Source organism: Podarcis tiliguerta (genome assembly GCF_965153285.1).
Source record: "Podarcis tiliguerta genome assembly, chromosome: 2".
Lineage (NCBI taxonomy): Eukaryota > Metazoa > Chordata > Lepidosauria > Squamata > Lacertidae > Podarcis > Podarcis tiliguerta.
The window spans coordinates 62,936,290-62,961,308 of record NC_139535.1 but is presented as its reverse complement, the minus strand read 5'-3'; the positions used below and the strand labels follow the sequence as shown (position 1 = coordinate 62,961,308).

The window sequence follows — 25,019 nt, the reverse complement described above, 5'->3', positions numbered from 1 at the left end:
GAATTGGAAGTCCACCCCCCTGCAGTGATACCAGGTAGGTGTGCCCCAGCCACACACACACATTCACAGTTGGAAGGCTTAAATTCAAAGCTCCCATCTTTGTGATAAAATATATTAAGGTTTCTCTGTGTCCCAACAAATAGCAACAAACCACAATGCCCAAAAAACCTGAGGCATTTTGTATTGTTAAAAGGAACACAGTAGCCTCTAGTGGTGAACCGTTGCCATTGCATCTAAATACTATGTGGTGAAGCTTTTTCCGTAAAAAATAAAAAAGGCACACACACATACCCCCTTTCTCTTCAGTGATCCATACAGGTTTGCAGCCCTGTTTTGAGGGAAGACATGCAGCCCTAAGAAGACATACAGTGGTACCTCGGGTTAAGTACTTAATTCGTTCCGGAGGTCCGTTCTTAACCTGAAACTGTTCTTAACCTGAAGACCACTTTAGCTAATGGGGCCTCCCACTGCTGCCGCACGATTTCTGTTCTCATCCTGAAGCAAAGTTCTTAACCTGAGGTAATATTTCTGGGTTAGCGGAGTCTGTAACCTGAAGCGTATGTAACCCGAGGTACCACTGTAGTAATTCGTTCAAGGAAACCAGTGTCTTTGCTTTGTGAATGGCAGTATTTAATTAATTACATTCATTCGTTTTGGTTATCAAACTGACAATAGCTCTCTAAAGCCTAGGACAGTAGTCTTCAACCTTTTTAGACCCAGGAGCCACCTTCTCAGTTTTTATTACCATATATCTGTATAGCGGTAGTGCTGCTGCCACGCTCTCTAGGGTCAGGTTGCAACCCAATTGCTGATCCAAACCAACCAGTTGAAGACAAATTAACTAGGGGACACTTAACAATACTTTAATACTTGAGGGAGTCCTCAAACTGGTCTGCAAGCTTCATTCAGGTGGTCTGTGGCATCTGTGGATTTGTAGTTGGAGACAGGAGATGACGCTCCCATGGCATTAAATAGTCATACTGTAATTGTATTGTGTTGCTTCTTTTATTTCTTATATTGTAATTCAATAAAATACAACATAAGAAATAAAAGGAATTGCTTTTTGTGCTAATTAGAGACAAGGAGGAACCCACAGAAGCCGTCTTCAGAGACGTAGGGTAGAATTCAGCGTCACACTATGATGAACCTTTTGTCCATGCAAACATTTCAGTTTGGAAAGATCCCCTCCCCACTCCTCCTTCGGTGCACTGTTCTACAGGTTCTCCTGATACACCCCACTCAGTCCATTTCAGGCGGTTTGCGGGGGGGGGGGGGGAGAGGAGGCCAAGTCCCATTGCACAAGTGGAAGTCCTTGTGCAGGTGAATCCTACCTGCAACTCTTAGGGCTCCTTGAAAATAGAGTTGCCACGCTTCCGGTTTCAGCCTATCAAGCTAGCACAGGGATGGGCAACCTTTATTGCGGCAAATGTTTTTGGACTCCAGATCCCTTTAGTTGCAGCCAGCATGGCTAGTGGTCAGAGATGAAGAGAGCTGAAGCCTGATAACATCTAGGAAGTCAAAGATTCCCCACCTCTCAGCTAGACCTGGCTGCTAAGCAAACCTTAACACAGCAGGCAAAATGGCTTCAGTTCTAGCCACACAAAGGAGTCGCACTGAGCTCAGCAGCACTTACTTCAGAGTAACCATTTTTGGAATTGGCTTGTTAGCACTGACTGCCACATGCGGATCCATATTTTCTAACCATGTCCCAGACCAGACCTTCCGCTCAACCATCTTTAACACGCACGCTGATCATAATCTTTCTCCTATGACGTGAAACGAGGAAGCCAAAACATTTCACAATCACTTTGGATTCAGCTAACATTATGTGAGTAACACTGAGCAAAACATCCAACACACCCTATGACACATCAAATAATACATCTAAGCCAATATTAGCAAGAATTTTCAAAAACTATTTTAAATATGCTTTTAGCTCATGGATGGCTTTAGCACTTAACTGTCAAGATAGCGGGACTTTCCAAATGCTGTTTCCCAGGGCATTATTAATTGCAGAGTGTTACATGCAATCCCAATTATATTTCCTCAAGCTAGCACGTATTGCAGGGAAATCACAGCACTCAAATCGTAAATTTGGGGATCTTTATTCCCAGAACTGCATCCTTTTTTTAAATCCAGTGCATCTTCTATCTTAGTATGTGGGAACACTAACAGAGCCCTTTAAAAACACAGTAAGCTACATACTCAACCCCTACCCAACACAAATTTGCCACATCCACTTTTACACTTGGGCCATGCCTACTCCAAAATTTTGGCCACACCAATTTTGACATGAGATAATAACATCTGGGTTTGGGTTCAGAGAACTTTAGCATGATGTGAAAGATAATTAAAGCAGATTTTAAAGGAATCTGATCAGCTTTCAGTGTTAACCCAGGTTTGGGGCAAGTACTCTTCGATGAGAGAACTCCAATAGATATAAAACCACAAAATATGCAGATGATAAAGCGTGGAAATATAGGCTGTTAGATACCCCTTACTAAGTTGCTTGCAAAGTTCCCTACTTCTCTTCGCATAGAAAAAGACTACACATTTGGTTTGCTTATAAACTATTCAAAGGTCAGATTCATGTGCTTTTCCATACAGCAGCAAGGAAACACAGGCAGTATAAATTATTTCTAAATTATTTGTATAGAACAAGGATGTCTGGCAGGTCGATCCCGGGAGGTTCTGGCAGACCTTGGTCAACCGCAGGCTCCTCTTCCTTTTTGGAGTTTTCGCTGTGAGGTAGATTGTTTCCTTAGCGATCTTTTGGTGAGCAACTTTTCCCCTTTCCCCTCCCTGGGGGAACCCCCCCCCCAAAATGGGACTTCCCTCTCTCTTAAAAATGCTCAACAAGTTTGACCCTTGACCCGAACCCTCCAAAAACAGGAACAGGATTGTGCTTCCTGAAAAAAGCTCAACAACTTTGACCTGAAACACTGCCATGCCAGTTTTTTATTCTGTGAGTAGATTGCAGTCTCTTGGCAGTTGGACGTCCCTGGTATAGAAGAACTGTCCTTGCAACCCAGGCCCATGCAGAGCTTCTCTGAGGCCCAGGACCAGAGTCTTGTTCTTGGCAAGGCAGCGCAAGTCCTAGTGGGGCCCTCAGCCAGCTTAGCCCTCTGAGTCCTAGTGGGGCCCTCAGCCAGCTTAGCCCTCTGAGGCCTGGGGCAAGGGTACCCGGATGCTCCCCCTTCATGGGCAACCATCCCAGTCTAATCTGCCGGGTATAGCGAAGATTCAGACATGTGGATTCACTGTGGATTGCTAAAGATTTCAGAGTAAATAATTTGTTATGAGACCAAAACCAAATCAGATAGAATGTAATTACTTATTTGAAAACTACATATAATTTCACACTGTGGTACGCTAGCTAAGGAATGTTTTGGGGATTTCCCCCCCCACACACACACACTAGGGACAAAGTTCTTCTGAAATTAGCTGGAAGTGGAACTAAAATGGGATTTCCACATGACACTAAATATAACACTATGTGCCTCACAACACTCCTGGCTTGCAGGATCTTAAATATGCATACTCAAAAGTATGGTAAGTTTCATTTAGTTCAGTCAGCAAAGATTCCTGCCCCCACCCTAAAGGTAAAGGTAAAGGTACCCCTGCCCGTACGGGCCAGTCTTGACAGACTCTAGGGTTGTGCGCCCATCTCACTCAAAGAGGCCGGGGGCCAGCGCTGTCCGAAGACACTTCCGGGTCACGTGGCCAGCGTGACATCGCTGCTCTGGCGAGCCAGAGCCGCACACGGAAACGCCGTTTACCTTCCCGCTAGTAAGCGGTCCCTATTTATCTACTTGCACCCGAGAGTGCTTTCGAACTGCTAGGTTGACAGGCGCTGGGACCGAACAGCGGGAGCGCACCCCGCCGCGGGGATTCGAACTGCCGACCTTTCGATCGGCAAGCCCTAGGCGCTGAGGCTTTAACCCACAGCGCTGCCCCCACCCTAGCTTTATTTTAAAGAGGCTTCTCTGATTTTTGTTGTCGTTTAGTCGTGTCTGACTCTTCGTGACCCCATGGACCAGAGCACGCCAGGCACTCCTGTCTTCCACTGCCTCCCGCAGTTTGGTCAAACTCATGCTGGTAGCTTCGAGAACACTGTCCAACCATTTCTGTGCACTAAGTAGATTAAATAAGAAGAAGAAGAAGAAGAAAAAGAAGAAGAAGAAGTCAGGATATCGAAGGATTCTGGCTAAAAACATGGTGTGGCACAAGCAATTTATTTTATACACTATAAGCTGCAATCCAAGTGTAGACACAGAGTGTTGTATAAAAAGCACAATGCAGAAATAGGTGATTCAGTTTAAGTCGCCTAGCAAGAAGGAAACTGAAGCTTAATCTAGACATGACAGAGATGTTGACGGTAAATCAGGACCCAAAAGTTAGGAGTGTGAGACTTAATTGTGCTGCTCCCCTGGAAGGAGTGGATCTCTAGGCTGGGAGTGGTTTTTGACCCTGCTTTACTTTACTGCATGTTTGGGGAATCTTTGGCCCTCCAGACTCTCTTGATCCCTGGTCATTGGCTGTGTTTGCTAGGCCTGATGAGGTTCAGTAACATTGGGAAGACAAAAGGTCCCCCACACCTGCTCTACTGCTTAATGAACAGAACTGAGCAATGGCTAGGAGTGCCTTTTTAAACTCTGGCTGCTGGAAGGCTAACTGTAGCCCCTCCTGTGCAACAAATACAAGGCCTGTCACTGCCTTAGTAACTTCCCATTTAATTACAGTACATCCTGAAATGTGTTCTGCAAAGGCAGAATTTGGCGGCTTACCGTCCAAGAAGGAACGAGACACTTCCCTGTAATAAAATGGCATGTTAGTGGCTTCTAGTCATGATGGTTGTGTCCTACTGACAATCAGAGGCAGTAGACCTCTAAATGCCAGTTACTGGGAATCACAAGTAGGATAAATGTTCTTGTGTTCAAGTCCTGCTATAGACATCTGGTTGGCCATTGTGAGCGCAGGATGCTGAACTAGAAGGGACTTTGGTAAGATGCAGCAGGCTCTTCTTAATTTCTTATGAACCACAGGGAACATTCACTTCCAGTTTTAGCCTCAAGTACATTGGGTGACTGTCTGCTTTCCAATTCAAGGTGTCAATGCTTTAGTTTCAAAGCTCTGTATTTAGAAACCTGTAGAGAACTTCATGGCCCATGCATAACACTATGCTCTCAACAGTCTTTGCAGGTCCTTTTCTTTCCTTCAAAATGGGGACAGTGGATCCTCCCCAAAGTCAGTAACATAGGGTGGGCAACAGATGCAGATGACAGGGAACCACCACCGTCTCCCTTCTTATCACTTTTAAGCCCCTCTCCACCTGGAGTACATTCTCAATTGTCAGAATTGACCAAGAGTTGCTACTTACTGTTCTAAAATAAACCTCAAGAATTTGAGTTGCCTATTATGGCCATGAAATAAGAATATGATATTGATAAGATAGCCAGCATTCAGCACTGATTGACAACTGGCCAGACCACCACAAGCAAACAAAATCACCTGTAAGCAGTCACCTGCTAAGACTGGGGTGGGGAACCCCTGGCCATTGCATGAGGCCCTCGGGATCCCCTCCTGCCTATCAGCTGTTCTGCAGTGAGCAGCTGAGTGGGAAACGGCTTTGATGCTGTGCAAATTGTGCAACTGCAGCTCCTTTCTCTGCAAGGATCTGCTGCAAGATGAAAGTAGAGGGGGAAATGTCTCAGAAGGGAGACAGACATCTGATCCTTCCAAATGTGCAAAAAAAAGAGAGCCCCTGCATTTTGCATCTGCGTGCATGTCATTTTTGGGAGGGAATTGTATTTTGAAGTTTGAGGCTTTGAATAGCTGTCAGGCAGGGCCTGCAGTTCAGCTGTGCATTGATGTTATCTGCATTCCTCTGCTAGGATTACTGAGCTCTTCTTACCTTTGGAATAGTCAGGCCAATAAAGGGTGTAGGAGTGCTGTTGTTTAAGTGAACTTTGTTATTTTTAAATGCTTATAGGGCAAATGGAATGTAAAATTCAAGTAGAGTTACTAAGACTTAAACATATGCCTTTGTTTCTATGGCTAATAGTTTTTGTGTGCGTATACTGTATGTGTTAAGTATGTGTGACTATGTGTGGCTCTGGAATGCAGTCCCCAAAAGCTGTCTATCATGGTAGCATGTGCCTCCACCCAGAAAACATTCCCAATCATTGTGCTAATGCTTACACATTAAAGGCACAACTACAGTAGCTGGCTGAAAGATTTGCAATGCTGCCCAAATAGGCAGCTGATATAATTAGGTCTTGTAAAGTGGTCTGCTTGATGCATTAAGCGATAAGACCTACTACAGAAAACCTTAGCCCAGCCACAGTGGGGAAGAAGCCAAAAGGATCCATCCCTGCTGAATTTATTATGAAACTCTGATTTTATAGAATTGGCTTTTGGGTTTTCCTTCTGGAACAAGACATACTCAACTCCTTTTACTTTTACAGTCATTACTCTGTAGCCTTTAGTAAAACCATGTTGTCTCAGAGAGTCTGCTTGAAATGTTTTTACAGTTCTGCATGGCTGCATTGAAGCTGCCAGTTTAAACAGCTATAAAAATCCAGCAATACATGTTCAGTTAATGGAAGATATTTTAAGGTTGAGTCCCTGAAAAGGACTATTAACTTTATCAGCGAGCCAATAGGCAGAAACACACCTATAGCAGAACAGAATACAATAAGCAGGAGAAAACTGTGGCTCAGATGATGCCATGACATCTAGACTTTCTTTGATTCTGCCCAGCACCACATCCAAGAGTGTTTCCTGAGCCAGAATCATAAGGCAACATTTCTGTGCCAACCCTATTGTAGCAGCCTGCAGTTACTGCTCATTTCTTTAAAACACACTCACCCACGGGACACCACTGATTTAGGTGTGATGAAAGACGCCTAAAACACTTTTAGGAATCAGGCTGAAAGGCTTAGTCAGTCATTGCAGAATAGTATCATTTTCATTCAGTTAATCATTGCTGAAACAAGCTATATTCTGCTTAACTAATAGTTAAATTAGGGGCTGCTTATCCAAAGAAGCAAGAGCTCCCGATTAAGCAATAATCTAGAGCAGGGACATCCAACTCCCAAGAGACTGTGATCTACTTCCAGGGGGCAGGCAGTGATCTACCCATTTTGGGGGTGGGGTTCAGAGTTGCTAAGCTTTTTTTAGGGGCGCAGCTCAAAGTTGTTGAGCTTTCTTTTTTTAGGGTAGAAAATCAAAGTTGTTGAGGTTTTTTGGACAGTAAGTGTGAAGAACTGCAATAAATTGCTCACTAAAAACACAGTTGCGAACAGGGGAACGCAGCGCTACAGCAGACAACAAAGGAACACTCATTAAACGTGACGCAGGGAAAGACAGATGGGGGCAGAGACATGATTCTAAACAATGCGAGCAGAAAGGATCCTGCAATTGACTAAGGTCATCTGGGGATCGACCAATCGCGGTCGACCAGTTAGACACCCCTGTTCTAGAGCATATTGTAGGTTGAGGGGCCTGTGGCTGCAACAGGGATAAATTTACAACATTCCTATAGTTTATTCTGTTAACAGTGTAGGTTAGATGTGGGGCTGAGGTTGATTTGGATTTTCAGCCAAAAATCTTCCTGATAAAATGCACAGTGGAACCTCGGGTTGCGAACGTGATCTGTGTGGGAGGCACGTTCAACCCGCAGTGCTGCATCTGCACGTGTGGGTTGCGATTTGGCGCTTCTGCGCAAAGCATGATTTTTGTGATTCTGCGAATGCGCGAGCGCCAAAACTTGGAAGTAACCTGTTCTGGTACTTCCAGGTTTGGCGTGGTGCGCAACCCAAAATCATGTAACCTGATGTGTCTGTAACCCAAGGTATCACTGTACTGTACCTCGGGTTAGACTTGGAAAGGTCAATCTACTTAAATTATTTTCTTAGACTTCCTCCCAATCTAAATCCAGCATTCAAATGCAGGAAGAAGCTTTGTGCTCCATGAACATACTTGCATCTTCTCTGCATGTTTCTGGCTGCTCATGCTTCTGGCCCATCACAGCTATGCTAAAATTCTAGATTTCTGCAAGTCATCCATAGAATCACTTTCATCTCAGGAAAGAAGTGTCTCTTTAAGTTTACTCTTTATTTTATATTTTGAATGATTTACAGAGCTGTTTTTTTATTGATAATTTAAATGTTTTATTCACATATTAAAAAACACAGACACATTAGAGCAGGTTATAATTAGGTAGTGTACACATTTTATGAAATAAATAGAAGAAACCTGAAGCTCCATTTATAGATAATGGGGTGAGCTGACTTAGAATATTTTCCTATATGCTGTTGCCTTCAACAGTCCATAAATCCTGGAAGCTGTCCTTCTCAGGCTGACTTGCGGGGGGGGGGGGGTAATCTCATACCTTCTCTGTTAATATTTCTGTGTACTGAAGGAGACCCTCAGGTATGTAGAACCACTACTGTATTTTTATAATACCCTGTTTTGCTTAAGAACAGATGCTTGACCAACAGAGTTTACCATTAGAAAGAATCAGACAAGTGCTCCTGTTCTGGGTGCCGGAACAGCCCTTCTACAGTACCGCATACTGGAAGTTGAAAGGGACACAAATAGGGCAACTAATTTCTTCACGCTGTCACCACGACCCTGTTCCTGTTTTCTTTTTATTGACAAGCAATCTTTCATGCAGACGCCTCCCTCTTGTTTCTTAGTGGCCTTGTTTTGGCTCTAATCCTGGTGGGAGGGTCCAATGATTATCTTCCTTGTATTCTGTAGCTGACAACAACTTTTACTATAGAATCTCTGAATTTTCATATCCCAATAAACACTGTTTTCAAGTTCTATTACAAGTGCAGGACAAGTCTAAGCATGTTTAACTGGAAGTGTACTTTACTAAATTCAACAGGAATTACTCCCTTGTAATTGTGCTTAGAACTACATTTTTTTAAAAACCTACAGTTTTGAAGTGTATTGTTGTGACTTGAGCGACATTCTGAGGTTAGATAAACTTTTTGGTAAAATGTTCATTTTCCCCCAGGTTAACATTTAGAATGATACATTGGGATGGGGGGGGGGGAGTAGATGCATAATATTGAGCAACATGATCAAACTTAACACGGTACAGTTGCTGGGTAAGACATACTAAATGAAAGAACCTCACATTACATTCTTAGATCCCCTTAAACATCCAGACGAGAAAGCTAATCCTGTCACTAACCATCTGCTCCAAATGCCTTTTTAGGGTATTGATGACAGCTATATGCAGCAAAACAAATTCAAGTGTATGAATGAGCAAAGGTATACTTGGCATGCTTGCATTACACTATCTGCAACACACACCATCCCCAACATGCCTTTGTGCTGCTTCTTAATGCACAGGGTTCCAGCTAGGGAATGCTTTATTGAATAAAATGTATAACCTGTAAGATGTTAAATAAACATATTTGTGGGATTGCAGATTCATGCTGAGCCCTCCATGTACAACTATTTCCTTGGAAAATGTAAAGAATAAAGTCATTGGAAGCTCTGATAATAATGTATTTGTTTTATGCATCAAGGAGTTCAAAAAGGTTTCGCTAAAATGGCTGAGTCCCATATGTAAACAAAAGTAATTGAGCTGCTCGGAAATACTTTTAAAAATTATCTTTTTTACTGGGGACTGAATACCATTTGGGATAGATCCCAATAACTAGCTTATGAAATAACATTCTATAAGCTAGCATGATCCACATCCCAAATGGTATTCCAATCCACAGTAAAATCTGAACTTCTTTTCCAAAATATTTCCATTTCTTCTTCTATAGCTGTTCTGCTTTGAATAATGTTCATGTCTTTTAAGACTAATCCCTGAACATTTACAACAATTAAATTGTTAATAATTGATTTCATATGTCATGTGTTTGGCTTTAAAATAGCTCAGCTAAATGACATGCAATGACTATTAACATCAAACTTCTCTCTTCTGTATTATAATGTTAATTTTTATATTTCACCAGTCGAGTGACTGATTCTAACTTTAAAATATCCTAATCTGGATGGTGTGAAGAATATGTTAAAGTTTCTGGGGTTGGTCACTCTGCATTGGGGAATCCCATCTGCTCCCAATAAAACTGTTCAGAGCTTGTCCTCTGATAACTCTACTATATATGACCTCACACTCTCCAAGAGTTCCTATACTTCGAAATCCCTACCTTGTATCTTAACCAAATACAGTGGTACCTCGGGTTAAGAACTTAATTCGTTCTGGAGGTCTGTTCTTAACCTGAAACTGTTCTTAACCTGAAGCACCACTTTAGCTAACGTGGCCTCCCACTGCCACCGTGTTATTTCTGTTCTCATCCTGAAGCAAAGTTCTTAACCCGAGCTACTATTTCTGGGTTAGCGGAGTCTGTAACCTGAAGCGTATGTAACCTGAGGTACCACTGTAGTATTTTCCCCATTAGTGCCACTCCTCATACCATGCAGAGACCTTCAAACCTTGCACTCACCACCCAGATACCCCTACCACTCAACTTGATTAATTCCTTCTTTCAGATCTTCAACAAATCATCTGTACCAAATTCCTGTTTTCTGCAACCTTACCCAAACCAATCCACTCCCTCAATTTCCCTCTCCAGTTTACACCAAAGCCCATTAACAAAGTATCGTTAGTCAGATCCTATGCATATCTTACCAATAATTAACGATCTTGTACTAATGGGATTGTTGTGGACCCAACAGCTTTTTGAAATAGTTATTAAACTTTTTTAAAAAGCAAACTTGAGCCACTTAATATTCCAATGTACCATATTTTCAACGGTTAAGATCAGGTGTTCTTTGATTCCATTTCCCTTAAAAAAATTTTTTTCCAAAGTTGTCAGAGGTCCAATTTATCCCTACTGAAAAGATGTGAAAGTAAAACTATCAAATAACCTAAGATGACTGCAGTCTGTTCCAGCAACTTCTCAAAATGAGGTATGGAAAAATTCATTTTTGCCTGTATCATAAATTTCTTACACCACTTTTAAAGCAATTGAATGTGGGTTTTTTGCACATTTATTTACCATGAGTGTGGTATTTCATTTAGGCTTTTTCTTTGTTTCTGTCTTGTTCACTTTTGTTAGCAGCCCTTCATCTATGCATCACGTTTTCTCTTCCTGGTAGCCCAGTGAAGAATTTGTTAACACTGTGAGGTCCAACAAAGATCGTAGCTATCAGGATTTCACCCTGAAAAAGGTAAACATAGAGTACAGGAGACTCTCAGCTTCAGAAAATCACCTTCCAAGTTGTGGAGGGAGAGCAGAACAATGACAGAACAACAACTAGCAGCCTCAGCCTCATAGCTCCCCCACCAGCAATGTGTTTTCTAAATTTAAGGCTTGGTTAGGATTGCCATGTGAGACATTTTAAACAAGGGCAAGTATCTTCTCAACAACCCTTTTGAATGGTAATCTTCAGAGAGAAAGATCAACCTTTCAATATAAGAACTGAGAACCAGGGGGAAGAAGTTAGTATTTATTAACCAATATGAATTAAAGGCCTCAATTTTGGGTTTGTGACATTACAAGCCGTCAACTTTTTACCGCATCAACACAACCAGAACAACAGAATCGGGTAGCACCGTTGAGTCCAACCAATTTATGATAGCATCATCTTTTGGCTGCCACCCTGGAATTCCAAACAGCAGGTTACCGCTTTTCTCCTTCTCACCACGGAGGGCTGACCTGCGCGCCTTTGGAGCAGGAATTCAACAGACGGGTCCGCAGTGGCGGGATAATCATAATCAAACCGATACTGGCTGCACGTCGTTAATGCCCCAATCGCTCGCATGCACACACTGCAAAATTAAGACGGCGCTGTTAATCCTTGCCCAGAAGGTGGCAGGCATCTCGAGCCCCTTCGCTTTTGCCCTTCAACCCTCCCGCCATTCACTCCACTTCGACCCCTTCCTACCTCCGGGTACCCCGAGCCTGACTGCGCGCAACCCACCCCCCCAACTTCAGCAACGCTCCCTCCCATGGACGGTTTTGCAGGCCGCTCCTACTCCGAGGCAAGTCCCAGCGACTTCCTTCCGAGAAAGTGCACTTCTTGCAGCCGGGTCCCAGGCACAAGCTGGGCGGGCGAAACCCCGACGGATGCCGGCCTGAGGCGCGCCTAACTCTGCCCCGCCGCAGGGTCGAGGCCTAGCCCTCCTCCAACTGCCCTGCTCCCCGTGCCCGTTTCCTCCGAGGTAAGTGGGTCCAGCGGATCTGCCTCCCGCCGCGCGCGGACTGGGCGCCCCGGGAAGGCGCAGCGGCGCCCCGGCCGCCCCTCTCCGCCTGCGCTCGCTCCTCGGCCGGGCCAGCGGAGCACCGCCCGCCCAGCGCCCGCCACCCAATCGCGCGTCCTGGCGGCGGGAGGAGGGGGCGGCCTCGGCGCCCGGAGCCTGTGAGCCGAGGCGATGTGGGCCGGGCCTAAGCGCTGCCTCTGCCGTCGTTGCTGCCGCTGCTGCCGCCGCCGCCATGATGCTTGTTTGCTTTCAATGAGTGTGAGAAGGAGGCGGAGGAGGAAGAGAAGGAGGAGGAGAAGGAGGAGGCGGGGGGAGCCCGTTCTCCCGTCCGGCCCGCGGCAGGAAACAAAGAGCCAGGCAGAGGCAGCGCAGAGACGGGGATGCTGCAGCTACAGGTACGGGGGCGGCGGCCGCGCCGACGGAAAAGGCGGCGGCGAGAAGGAGGAAGAGGGAGCGGGGGTCGAGGCGGCTCTTCCTCAACCGCCCCCCCACCCCGTCGAATGAATCTGTGGGGCGGGGGTGGCGGCAGCGGCGACCGCGGCCTGAGGAAAGCAGGTTTCTGACGGGAGGGGGAGCGGTTAGAAGTGCCCCGGGTAATCATAATGGGGGCGCGGGGGGGGGGCGAAGGATTATTTTGGTGGGAGGCGCGGAGAGCAGCGGCGGCGGCGCATTCGAGGTCCTGTGGGACGCGGAGAGAGATGGCTGACTTTCCGGGGTGGGTGGGGGGGTCGAGGAGATGTTTGTGGGTCGGTTTGTCGGGGGTGGGTCGTGTTGACAAGGTTAATGGGGGGGGGGGCTGCCGACCAGAGAGGGGGGAGGGGGGTTTGTGTTGGGGTCCTGTGAGGTTTGGGGGGTGGTTTGTCGGTGTTACTATTTTTATAATAAGCCAGCCGGGGAGGGGAAGGGGAACGCGGCTCCTCTTCGGGGAAGGGGCGCGGAGGTAGGCGGGCGATATAAATACGAAGCGGGGTCTACGGGCCCTGCGCCTCCGGAGTGCGTGAAATGCATGGCTGGACGAGGACGGGGCGGGTGGGTGGTGGTGGTTGGGCGAGGGCTTTTGAAGGGAGCGTGTTGTGCGGGGGGGGGCGCCGGGGTAGCAAATAAAACTGCTTGTGTACGAGGCGGGTGAGGCGAGCGGCCTATTGCGCTGAAGGTGGTGGTGGCGGCGGCGGCGTTTTGAAACAAAACAAAACAAAATTTACTGGCGTGTGTGGTGGTGCTTTGGAGCTGGCACAGTTGATTTGGAGGGCATTATTGCTCTTCAGAAAACAAAAGGAGCCCTGTTGGGGTTGGCAGGGAGGAGGAGTTCTCCCGAGGAGAAAAAGTTTTTGGTCTGGGAAAGTAGAGACGGGGGTTGGTGTTTTGCACTTGGAAGGGGCGGCTGAGCCTTCCTGGAAGCTGTGGGAAGGTTCTGGAGGAAGTGACGTGCTCAGTGCCTGTTGACAAGAGATGTGGGGTTGTGGGGGTAAGGGGGGGGCAGGGCTCATTTGCTTGAAGTGTCTAATAAGTGTGTTAGAATTCTGGTTTGTGGGGTTGGCGTGGCTCTATACAAATGCACCAAACTGCTATTTTTATTTTTATTTTTATTTTTGCACTTAAAAGCAACTAAGATAAAAGTACAGGTGTAGTGGGGCTGAAGCTGGTTTAATAAAAACTGAAAGTGTAAACACTTCTGGAAATAAGCAGGAAGAAAGGAAATCTTGCATTGCACAGCTGTTTTTCTTCTCCACACCTCCACAACCTCTTAAAATTAATTTAAATAGAACAGGCAGGTGTATATTTAAAAACTATATATCCATATTTGCCGTGGATAAATAAGCCTGGTTCTTGGGAACAAAACCTGCACTTTGGGATAAATTTAAGCTTGGTTGCATTACCCTTGTAGCTGAAAGGGCTAGCTTGAAATAAGAAGGCCACAATAGACAGCCTGTGTCTGAAATAGAAAGGAAAGAGCTTTAGCAGGAATGATAGACAGCTGTGCTGTCCAATGTAATGAGCTGGGGGCAGGAATAGTGTTTATATGCAGGTAGGTTGGCTGGGCCTCAGTCTGTAGAACACACACATATACAGTGGTACCTCAGTTTACGAACAGTCCTGTTTACGAGCTATTCGGTTTACGAACTCTGTGAAACCGGAAGTAGTGTTCTGGTTTGCAAACTTTACCTCGGTTTACGAACAGAAGCTGAACGGTAGAAGGGCACCAGCGGTGGGAGGCCTCATTAGCGAAAGCACACTTCGGTTTAAGAATGGATTCGGTTTAAGAACAGACTTCTGGAAAGGATTAAGTTAGTAAACCGAGGTACCACTATAGGGGTAAACAGGATTAGAATCTCTTGGGGTTACCTACAACAGCAAGTTTGTTCTATATGTTTTTGTGTAGATGGGGTATCTAATGAAGCGCAGTTTTAGGGTGCTAAGAAAGCAAAACTTCAGCAGGCTGTTCCTTATAAGGGTGAGGTTCTAAGGGGTAGTATACAATTGTGAATTTGATCCAAAATATATGGTATGAAAGATATTTTTATGTACAGGTTGCTTGTGAGTTTTGTGTTTTTAGTGGTAGATTTTTATCTTGAATTTTACTTTTGTATTGGTGAAGGGACATAACCCAAAAGTAAAAAATAAAACGATAATTAAAAAATGTAACAGCACCTGTTTTGGCTAACCTTCATCTTTTACTAGTTGAACGATCTGGGAGGTTAAAAAGGTTAAGGTGAGTTTTTGTTTTGCGTTAAGCCTTTTAAATATCTGTAGTAAAAGACAAGGATTTTTAGGAAAACCTCATAAATTTTCACTATAACTTAAGATAGATAATGGAAAATCCATTATTCTCATATTCTAAAATAGTAAAGATCTAATATTTATATGATTATGTTGTTGAGGTTTCCTTCAGAGATTTTTGAATTGTGCTGTATAAGCAGTTGGGGATTTCTACAGTGTCTGGTATGTCTCAGGGTTATTTTCTTATCTGGATTTTACCATATTGGTAACCGAGACTTAAAATTCAAAAGGATTAAGGAATATTATGGTAATTATTTGGTATGAATGTGAAGGTTGGCAAGTGTTGACTGGTAATTGTATTGTCTCTTGCATTTCTTTTCATCCTAGAGCAGGTCTCGTAATTGGGGATTTGTCAACATTTCCACTGGGGTAATTTTACAGAATTATCCACCCTGTGTTCTTCCTGCTGGTTCATCTGGACTCTGGAGTGTGCTGCTAGGAATGAAGTCTTCTCTGGGGGTTTATTCACAGTATTGCTGAAATGGAACCATTCACATATGGATTAATGCTTTATTCACTTTTCACTTGAAGCACTTGGATCAGTTCATTTTTCTTTATAAGGGAGATTGCCCTGTGTCATTTTGTAATGAAATCCTAAGTGTAGTCTTGACAAGTTCAGGCTATTTGTGTTTCAGTAATTAAGGAAGAATTTAAATATAAAAATAAATGAAACCACAGTACTGCATGGGCAGGTAATTATTTTTGGTAATGTATATCTTTAGATGTACATATTGGCTTGTGTGGATTAATAAGGTGTATTTTTAGTAAGTATGTTGTAATGCTAGCCCATGCATTTCTCAAATTAGTTTTAAAAACCCACCCAGTGTATGACAGCTTTATTTTAAGAAAGAAGTTGCATTCTTCTGATAGAAAAATGGTACACCAAAATCCTGTTCTTTGGGTATGGTACATTAAATCTGGCTATTTTGGTATGCAATTTAGATGCAGATTAGTTAAATAACTTGCATCTTAATTTCTGTGTAACCCTATGCAGACATTCAAATTGTACATATAATGCATATCTCAATTGAACTCTGCTTGTAGGCAAGAGTTGCATCAACTGTGTAAATGTTAGGCATGAGTGGGGCTGGGGAGTGGAGATTCTTCCATGTATGGCATTTGGTATTTGGCTAAGGTGGCAAAAGCGTATATGGATTAGCTACCAAAAATTACAAGCCTGCACTTTTAAAAAACTTGTACAAGGGACAGTGGAACATGAATGGAGCACTCCTTCCCTTCTTTGCCAGTCCTTCTTATGAGTTAAAAGCAGGCTAGTGAAACATATTACAAGCTAGAAGTGAGCGCACTACCTCCTCTGCGTTCATGCTTGGTTTCTATGATGAGTGTGCAGGAAGAGGTGAAGTGGACTTAGTACTGGGATGAAGTGATCCATGCCTCTACAGCTGTCCTGCATGGTTACTATGCCAAACATGCAGGAAGGGGGCCACATTTCCCATGCATAGATGCTTAGTAGGCTTGTGGCATTGTCACAGATTGCCCTGTCACTTTGCCACCAGCATGTACATAAAACACAAAAGCCACCCTTTGGATGCTCAGAATCCATCTGCTGCTAGCCCACTGTGATAACATGTAGGACATGCAGCATTGTGCTTCACTTCCCGTGCATCCAGTATAGAACTGAGGCATGCTGGGGATTGCTTTGTCCCTTTGCTACCAGTGTGCTGTGTTTCTATAATAAAGGTGTGGGAGATTTGATTGTTAATGTGTCTTGCAGAAGTGCAGCAGGAAGCATTACTTCTTCCTTCCACCACCAGCTTTCTTGGTTTCTGTGCTGGAAGCAGGGGAGGAAGCTTCACCTCCTACACACCAAATATTGAAATGCAGTGGTCTGCCAGAGGAAGGATGAAGCGCTTCATGTCCTAGACAAGGAAGGAGGGGGCTTACTCTCCTCCCCACCCACTATAGAAATGCAATGAGCGGCTGCATGGAATGGGGGAAGCAAACAGGTTCTCTCTCTTTTGGGCAGTTCATTCACTCCCCTGTGATAAATTCCTTATCACATATGACAACTGGGCAATGAGTTTAAAACAAGGCTATACTAGGTTTACCATATTTGGTAACTAGCAATTTATCTTACAAACTAGTTAACACTGAAGCATTTGAGATGTGCGTATGTGTGTTAACATTTAAACGTCATTTTTCACTTGTGGCAACATTCTAATCTGTACCTAAAATACTTCATGGAACCCTGTTACCTCCTTCACACTGAGGTGTGGTGCTAAGAGAAATACTTCAAATGCACATTAGCAGTGTAGTAGTAAGGTCTTTTAAATATTTTTCACATTTTAGTTAGTCCATAAAATTTCACTTAACATACAAACTCCTTTCTTATGTAGTTTTTACATGTAGTTACCCTTAAAGCTGAGTAGCCTGTGTGTTAGACAAACCTGTTGTCAGTGCACATATAGTTTAAACTGATTGCTAAGCAGCATTAATTATCCCCCAAAGTCTGTAGCTTAAAAATAAATTTGTGAAGTATAGCCTTGATACATCATGTCTCATGTTTTATTCCCCCAAAAGGACCACTGGTGGTGTATCTGAGAACTGATGGTGTCTCTAAGAATTAACTGATAGACACTGACCTGTCTAAACATAACCTCTGTTTTAGAAGTAGCATGTTAGTTTTGTAAAAACATGTCCTGTTTCATAATTTTTGGGCACATTGTGTTGTGCATTGAAAATCAGATTCCTGTAAGCTTCCCCTAAAATGTGAGGGTTAAAACAAGAACCATGTCAGAATGATATGATCTCTGTACTAATCAATACAGTTGCATTCAAGTATTTGAGCTAAGACACTGAAATAGAAGATGGAGTTCTGTGATTCTTTCGTTGAGTGTTTTCTCTGTTTGTTAGGGTAGTAAGGGATGCAGGATCAATATAGTGTAAGGTCATGCAGGTGTTATCTGTAACAGGGTGAAAATTGAGCCTTCCTATTCTTATGCAGCATAGGAATTATTTGCCCCTTAGTAAATGGCTAAGTGCAAAGTTCTGTATAATTCATGGCATCAAACCAACAGTCGACAAGGCAGAAGATAAAAGATCCTAAGTTATGTGAATGTCTCTGACCCTCAAAAAAGGAGAGAGCCTTTAACTCATTCAGACCAGAATAAATCATGACCACACAAAGCTAATAACTGAAAGGCTTTGTATGCATCTTGGATTTGTCCAGGCTATACAATCACAAAGGGCTGGAAGGTAGTGTGCAGGATGGGAACCCTCTGCTATTTTACTGCAATCTTCTGTAGCAGACTGTGAAGATTAACAGTCTGTTGGTATTAGTGAGGGGGGATTTCCTTCTGTGCAAAGTGGTTTTCCAGTTACAGTGGTCAGCTCTTAAAGTTGTTGAAATCCCCCACCCCCTAATCTTTGACCTAAAATATGCATAGTGGTCCTTGTAGGGTTCCATCACTATAGAAGCTGTAAGTCTGAGCTTACATGTGCTCTGAGGGGACAAGAGCATGCAGAAGCAGCCATTGTACTTGGCTGCATTTCCACAAGGTAGGAAAGCAGCACAGCACTGTGGTGGTTGCCATTTGTAGGTAAATAGTGACCTGAGCAGTGAGAAAGGGGTTAATAGGCAAGTGTGTTGGGCTGTCAGCTGTTTACCCAACTTGCACAGTTTCTATATTCCCCAGGTAAGTAGCACATTATTTAGGTAATCTATATTGTATTGTCATAATATCTGCAGAAAAATTGCAATGTCTTTATTATGGCATGTATGATATGCCAACATGGACTTTGAAAATTAAAGTTACATTCCTCATGTGAAGAGGCTGTTACAGGATACGGTCATAAAAGTGTGTTGTAAATTGACACTTCCAAATATGTAAGAAACCAAAGCTAAAGAGGAAGTAAAATTAGGTCCAAGGGCTTCTGGTAGCGTAATTACAAACAAAAACATCTAGATGTTTAGACTATTAAGCTAAATGGTGCTAAGTTCTTGATTTTTTGTATATAGTACATACAAATGTTCATGCATATTCCTTCCTGTCTAGATCTACTGTGTATACTAAATACTAGAAGTAATATCCCCCTCCCCCATTGTTTGGGGCTTAAACTACTTTTAGATAAATTATGGTTGGAAGAATGAACAGTATGTTGTAGTGCTCTTCTGTGATAGACAGGCTGAACACGACCCATATTGTGCATGCTTGTGATAAAAGTGTGTACCATTGAATTAAAATCCGTATCTTACTCTGTGCAATGATACCTTTCACAGTATGGGGTGGGGATTAATGTCTCTTTGCTTACTTGTAATTTGGATGAGTAACATAGTAGTTTACCCATGAGGCTCATGTTCGAAATGTTTTCACTGCTGAGTAGTATTCATTGGATACTGCTTATAGCTTGCTACAGTTTTTTCTTTCAAAGTTAAGATGGTTTTGAGTTCATAGGGAATGCAGATTTAAGATTCATTCCCTATGCATTTTGAGTGAATACTCATATTAAAAAAGCGAACAGCAATGTCTTACTCTGGCAATTTCCCTCAGATAACCATGCATCCTTACAGTTACAATTTCCCATAATGTCCTGCTTGGAAGAGAGTTCATTTCTGCTTATGCATTACAATTTTCAGACCAGGGAGGGAATATGCAGTGCCAGCATGAGTAGCTAGTAACATGCTTATTTCCCAGTATTATTACACAGAAGGTCATCAACTAAAAACAGTTAAGGAGGAAAAAGCCTTTGAGATGGGCAATCCCAGGATGATGATAATACAGCCTAAAAGGAAGGAAACACAGTTTTTGCAGTGTTCGTTTCAGTATGACTAGGGCAGTATTCAGCTGTAAAGCAGTGATGATTCTTCTTTTGGAATATAGTTTCTTCATTTTTAAGAAGGATGGATTTCAATTAATGATTTCAAAGGAAAGCAGTCTGAAAGATCTGAACCGAATGTTTTATGTTTGGATGAATAAGAAGGTAAGGGAATTCAGTTGAACCCTGCAATATGCTGCAGATGTGATAGCAGTGATAGGTCATGGCTGATCCATAAAAATCCAGACTTTGTCTCATTACCTTTCTTATTGTATTGTGTTTTGTCTTAGCTTTAGCTTCAAACTTATGCTTGTTACTGTAAATTAGTCTTCCACCCATAAAATCCCTGTTCCCTTCCTTTTCATTGTCCTAGCAAGTTGTCAGCCTGAAAATGACAGAAAAGGAACTTTACATTTCTTACTGAAGCCACCGGCTCTTTCTTACTTATTTTGCCATTGTTTCAATTTTGTCTTTACCACTCATGGACCATCTTGGACTTCTCACTTTCCTATCCCACTTGCCTGCATCCCGCTCATTAATCCTGTTGCCTTTTTCGCATTTCTATGAACAACTTCATTTGTGCTGTATCCACTGCTAAGGCCTATGCCTGTGCTGTGGTTATCTTTTATCACTAATGCATCCTTCTCCTTGGAGATGCAATGTCAGTGTGTGTTAAGTAGTTGGATTGTAGGGTTCATTACATTTAACTCTACTTTGTATCTGATTAAATAACTGAAAATGAGACCAAAAAAATGAAGAACTTTGCACCAGCCATAGTGTGTTTTGCTTCTTTTGGAACTAGCTCTGCATAGAGCTTCATCTTTCACAGTTTGAAAATGTGGGAGGCAGTGACCTTGACTTTCAGGTACTTGAGTGTCTTCCTTGCATCTCTTTAAAAAACAACAAGACCAAGCCTAACTTGCTTCACCAAAATATTGAAGTACTGTCAAGTGCTTTAGGGGGTGTCAATAGCAGGTGTTACAGATTTTCTGTCTTGATAAGTTAAAACAATGCAAATAAGCTTTTAAGTCTTCCAGTTTTTAGCTTATTTGCTACAATTCCTTTTACCAAAAATAGGAACGTTAGCCTAACTGGATTTCCTCTTCTTTTTCTTAATCTGTTTTGCAGCTCTCCTAGTGGTCAGCCATATGTGGCTTCCAATGTGGATTTGACTGGGAGTACTGCAAATCTGATGGCAGGGAGTACAAAATCCAGAGCAGCGTGAAATTTCCTTATTTTCCTGGCACATTCTTACCGGTAAATATTGGGTAAATTTAGCAGCCTTAAAATAGTCAACTGATAGGGAATTAGACTTAAAGGGGGAAACTCTTGCTTGTTTGATGTAATGCACCACACTATACTTAATAAGTGTACAATAGCCATTGAGATGCTAGGTTTTTGCAAATTAACAAGAATGATGAATATGCATATATCCAGATGCTCTTCTTTCTTACTCAGTTCCAGTATAAGTTAAAATATGGTAATTATGCAAAACATATTTAATAGCATTCGTTCTGGACTAAGTGTTGAATTGATAGGTTTTCCAGTATTGGTGTAATGTGAGATTTTGTTTTTGCAGGGAGCTTTTCACTCTTAAAATTCATAGAAAGAAACAGATAAGAGGGGTACTTTGTAGGAGCACCTGGGAATCCATGAAAACCTAATGGATATTAAGCATTAGGCATGTCTGTCCCAATCAGTTGACACCTATTTTTCAAAACTGATGATAGTTGGAGGTTTGCTGAGCTGTTTTGAATGAACTTGCATTTGCAAGGCTGGCTTTATTGCATATGCTTGTTTTGGTTAGATTAGATAGTAGTCTGTGGCTACAACGTGGAATTTTGAACGCTGTAATCTAAAATGTGACTTCTGCTGATTCAATATTTTTATCCAAAAGATCTTTTTAAAAAATACTGTGAGTTCTTTACAAGCATATTTGTTCCTAGAGTTGAAAGGATTTTTCTTCAGAAACATGGTCTGGCAGGGTTGAATTCTGGACTCTTGGTTCACACAAACAGTGATTTATTGGAGGGGAGAACAGGGCAGCAGAAGGGGGGGGAGATGGGGTTAGAGAAGGAGTGATGACACCATCCTCTGGAGTGCCAGGGTGACAAGACAGTTTCTTTTTGCTCTGGCAAATGAATGAGGTGGTAACAAGGCTTTCATATATATATATATATTTTAAAATTGGGATTTCTATTTCATCATAGTAATTTAAACGGTAGCACTTATTTGAAGTACTGTTTGCATTTATAGGGACGCGGGTGGCGCTGTGGGTAAAAGCCTCAGCGCCTAGGGCTTGCCAATCGAAAGGTCGGCGGTTCGAATCCCCGTGGCGGGGTGCGCTCCTGTTGTTCGGTCCCAGCGCCTGCCAACCTAGCAGTTTGAAAGCACCCCCGGGTGCAAGTAGATAAATAGGGACTGCTTACTAGCGGGAAGGTAAACGGCCTTTCCGTGTGCGGCTCTGGCTCGCCAGATGCAGCTTGTCACACTGGCCACGTGACCCGGAAGTGTCTCCGGACAGCGCTGGCCCCCGGCCTCTTGAGTGAGATGGGTGCACAACCCTAGAGTCTGTCAAGACTGGCCCGTACGGGCAGGGGTACCTTTACCTTTTAATGAGTGCATTCAGATGACTAAAGACCTTTTCTTAAAGTTCACTTTGTTTAGGAAGTTTAAAATGTATGCAGTCAGAAGTAAGCACCAGTAAGTTCAGTGAAGCTTACTTCCAGGAAACCATGCATAGGGCTGCAGTCATGTTACAAAAAAGTTTAGTCCTTATGGTGCCACAGGACTCCTTGAAAGACCAGACTTTCTTTTTTTTTAGTAGTAAAATTTATTTACAGTCAGAACTTGCATCTTCTGATTTTTTTTCCTTTGAGGAAGAAAGCTATGAGGGGCGGAGTATGATAGCAGCCAAAACTTTTAAAACAACCTGTCGGGTCTAGAACAGACAAATAGCAATTGTTTTTTGTAATGCAGAAATTAAAACTATTGCTGAGAAAATGCAGACAGGTAAATAAGGCAGGTAAATAAACAGACAATTTTATTGTGTTTGAGAGATCTCTGAGGATTAAAAATTCTCTTCGTTAATAACCCAAAGTTTTAAAGATCAGCAGATTGCAGAAGTTGTTTACTAGAGGCCTGCTTTGAGTATTCAGCTATGACAGGAATTGGCCATCCCTGACATATAGTCATGATAAAGTGAAGGTTACTGCACTCTTGGTCTGCAAGAAATGGGGGCCAGAGGCGATGTAAAGTTTACTGGTCGCCAACTTTCTCTGAACGTTCCTTACAATAGGTTAAGAAATGAAATAAATGGAGAAAAGCGATTGCTTTTAGCCAGGAAATGAGCTTTCTTGGCTACCTATCTAATTAATAGATAAATTCTGGCTACCTGCCCAATTAATAGACCAGTCCTCTATAGTGCTTGTAAAGTTCCAGTCTACAAAAATGACAGGTATTGCGGTTTTTATACACACAACTTGTTTATATGCATATAACCTTATTTATAAATGTCCCTGTTGTCTTAAGGAGAATTGGTTGAAATACAGTAGTCCTTGCAGTATGCATACAGGCTTATAATGTTTGGTGTACAAAGAACAAGGGAAATTTTTCTCTGTTGCCTTGCCTTCTCCCAACAGGATAGCAAGTATCTAGTTCAACCCACTTTCCTGTCACAGAACATTGGTTTATAGGCTGTGTGAAATGGCTGTCACTACTTCTGTTTTAGTAGCTAGTGGGGACTTTAAAAGCCAAAAGTGAAGTCTGAAATGGACTCCTTTCTCTTTGGTTTTCCCTAGCTCCTGGGGCTGAAGAAATGGAAAATAGAGCTTCATTGTACATTCATAGGTAGATTTTCAGCATTATTCAGCTCCCAAGGGAGGGGCATACAACAGTTATATCACTTTACCTACTAATTTAATTTTGCTTGTATTAGGCAAAACCTGCGTCTGAACTGGGTGATGCTGTTCCAACCCCTATTGGAATGGGACAGAGTGAGAGAACTGTGGGAACTACCAAAAGAGATGCCTAAACTTGAAAAAAGGCACAAAGAAATTTTCTTACTCATATTGCACTGACTATCACATTGCTTAATCTTTAATTCTTAGTAGTGTATTCTAGCAGTAAACATGTATGGTAAATTGAACAGTAAAGTCTTTAAAAAATGGTTGTGTGTTAAGATTTTGCTATGTACCAAATTGGTTGCAGTCTTAGGCACAAGTGCACATGCTTACAACTCAGTGAAGCAATGGATTACAGCCTGTCAGACTCCATTCCAGTTAAATCAATCAGAATGGTCTATATTTCCTTTTCATCTTTTTTTTTTTTAACCGCTTGCATCAGTTTTGTTAATTTTTTGCTTGCTTCTGTTTTAGGGAGCTTTCTAATAATGCCAGTATTGTGTGGTATTTTGGCACTGCATTTATAAAATTAATCTTAAACTATGTGACCCTCACCCAGGTAACGTGTATCCATGCATGGATTACTGATTGATTTAACTGGAATGGCGTCTGCACAAATTGCACAAAAGCCTGCTTCTTTGTAGGAAAATTATCCAAATCCAGCACAGTGTAAGATGCCCGCAGAAATAGGTATATCTATCTCTCAGTGTGTGCGCACACATGCAAATGCTATGTCCGTCATCGAGCCCCAATGGTTGTGTGGCTAGAGCTACTGGTAATGAAGTGGCTCACAAGTATCTCTGAAACTTTCCAGTGTAGTCCAAAGCATCTGGAGGGCATCAGATTGGCAATGGCTTTACTTTGGAATGCAAATTGCATACATGTTCCTAGCTACTATAACGAGAGGGAGCTTTTTCAGTCTAGGCCCAATTGAAATGTGTGAAAGGGCAATAGTGTTTTAAGAGGTCCACATTCCATCTCCTGTATCTTGCCTTCTCTTGCCCTGGGCTGGCCTTCATTATGAGGTGAATTCCATGTCCCAAATCTTACCTGTTGAATGCCAAAATACTATAGTTTGGACTGTGTGGTACTAACACTCAGGTTTCTAGGCAGTGTACCTTAATTTTGATACAGTGGTACCTCCAGTAGCACGCGGGATCTGTTCCAGAGCTCCGGTCAGATCCCGAGGTGTGCGTATCCAGAGGTGCTGCTTCTGCGCATGCGCGTGGTGCGGTTTACCGCTTCTGCGCATGCATGCTGCACATAAAGCGCTTCTGCGCATGCATGCACGACGGAACCTGGAAAAATACTTCCGGTTTTGCTGT

At 42.8% G+C, this 25,019-nt stretch overlaps 1 protein-coding gene and 2 long non-coding RNA genes across 10 annotated transcripts in view; 1 reads left to right on the top strand and 2 right to left on the bottom strand.

The window, feature by feature from the left end:
- Nucleotides 1–2,089: 2,089 nt before the first annotated feature.
- Nucleotides 2,090–4,011, bottom strand: LOC310668811. The gene is made up of 3 exons (XR_014506843.1): nt 3,961–4,011; nt 3,417–3,596; nt 2,090–2,123 (listed from the first exon to the last, which is right to left on the bottom strand). It is a non-coding gene; the product is annotated as an uncharacterized lncRNA (long non-coding RNA).
- Nucleotides 4,012–9,024: 5,013 nt separating this feature from the next.
- Nucleotides 9,025–12,151, bottom strand: LOC310672056. 2 transcript variants are annotated; one of them, XR_014508366.1, is made up of 2 exons: nt 12,014–12,151; nt 9,025–11,806 (listed from the first exon to the last, which is right to left on the bottom strand). It is a non-coding gene; the product is annotated as an uncharacterized lncRNA (long non-coding RNA). The 2 variants fall into 2 exon arrangements; XR_014508367.1 differs by lacking the exon at nt 12,014–12,151 and adding an exon at nt 11,923–11,983.
- The window catches only part of CNOT6 (CCR4-NOT transcription complex subunit 6), a 34,597-nt gene continuing 21,577 nt past the window's right edge, over nt 12,000–25,019 (top strand). For 2 of the 7 annotated variants that reach the window (XM_083428545.1, XM_083428544.1), the window contains exon 1: nt 12,771–12,793. The gene's annotated coding sequence lies outside the window, so the exon portion shown is untranslated. Of the gene's footprint in view, nt 12,200–12,421; nt 12,634–12,770; nt 12,794–20,920; nt 21,050–25,019 lie in introns of those variants that run through there. The other 5 variants (XM_083428548.1, XM_083428547.1, XM_083428549.1 and 2 more) reach the window with 5 other exon arrangements.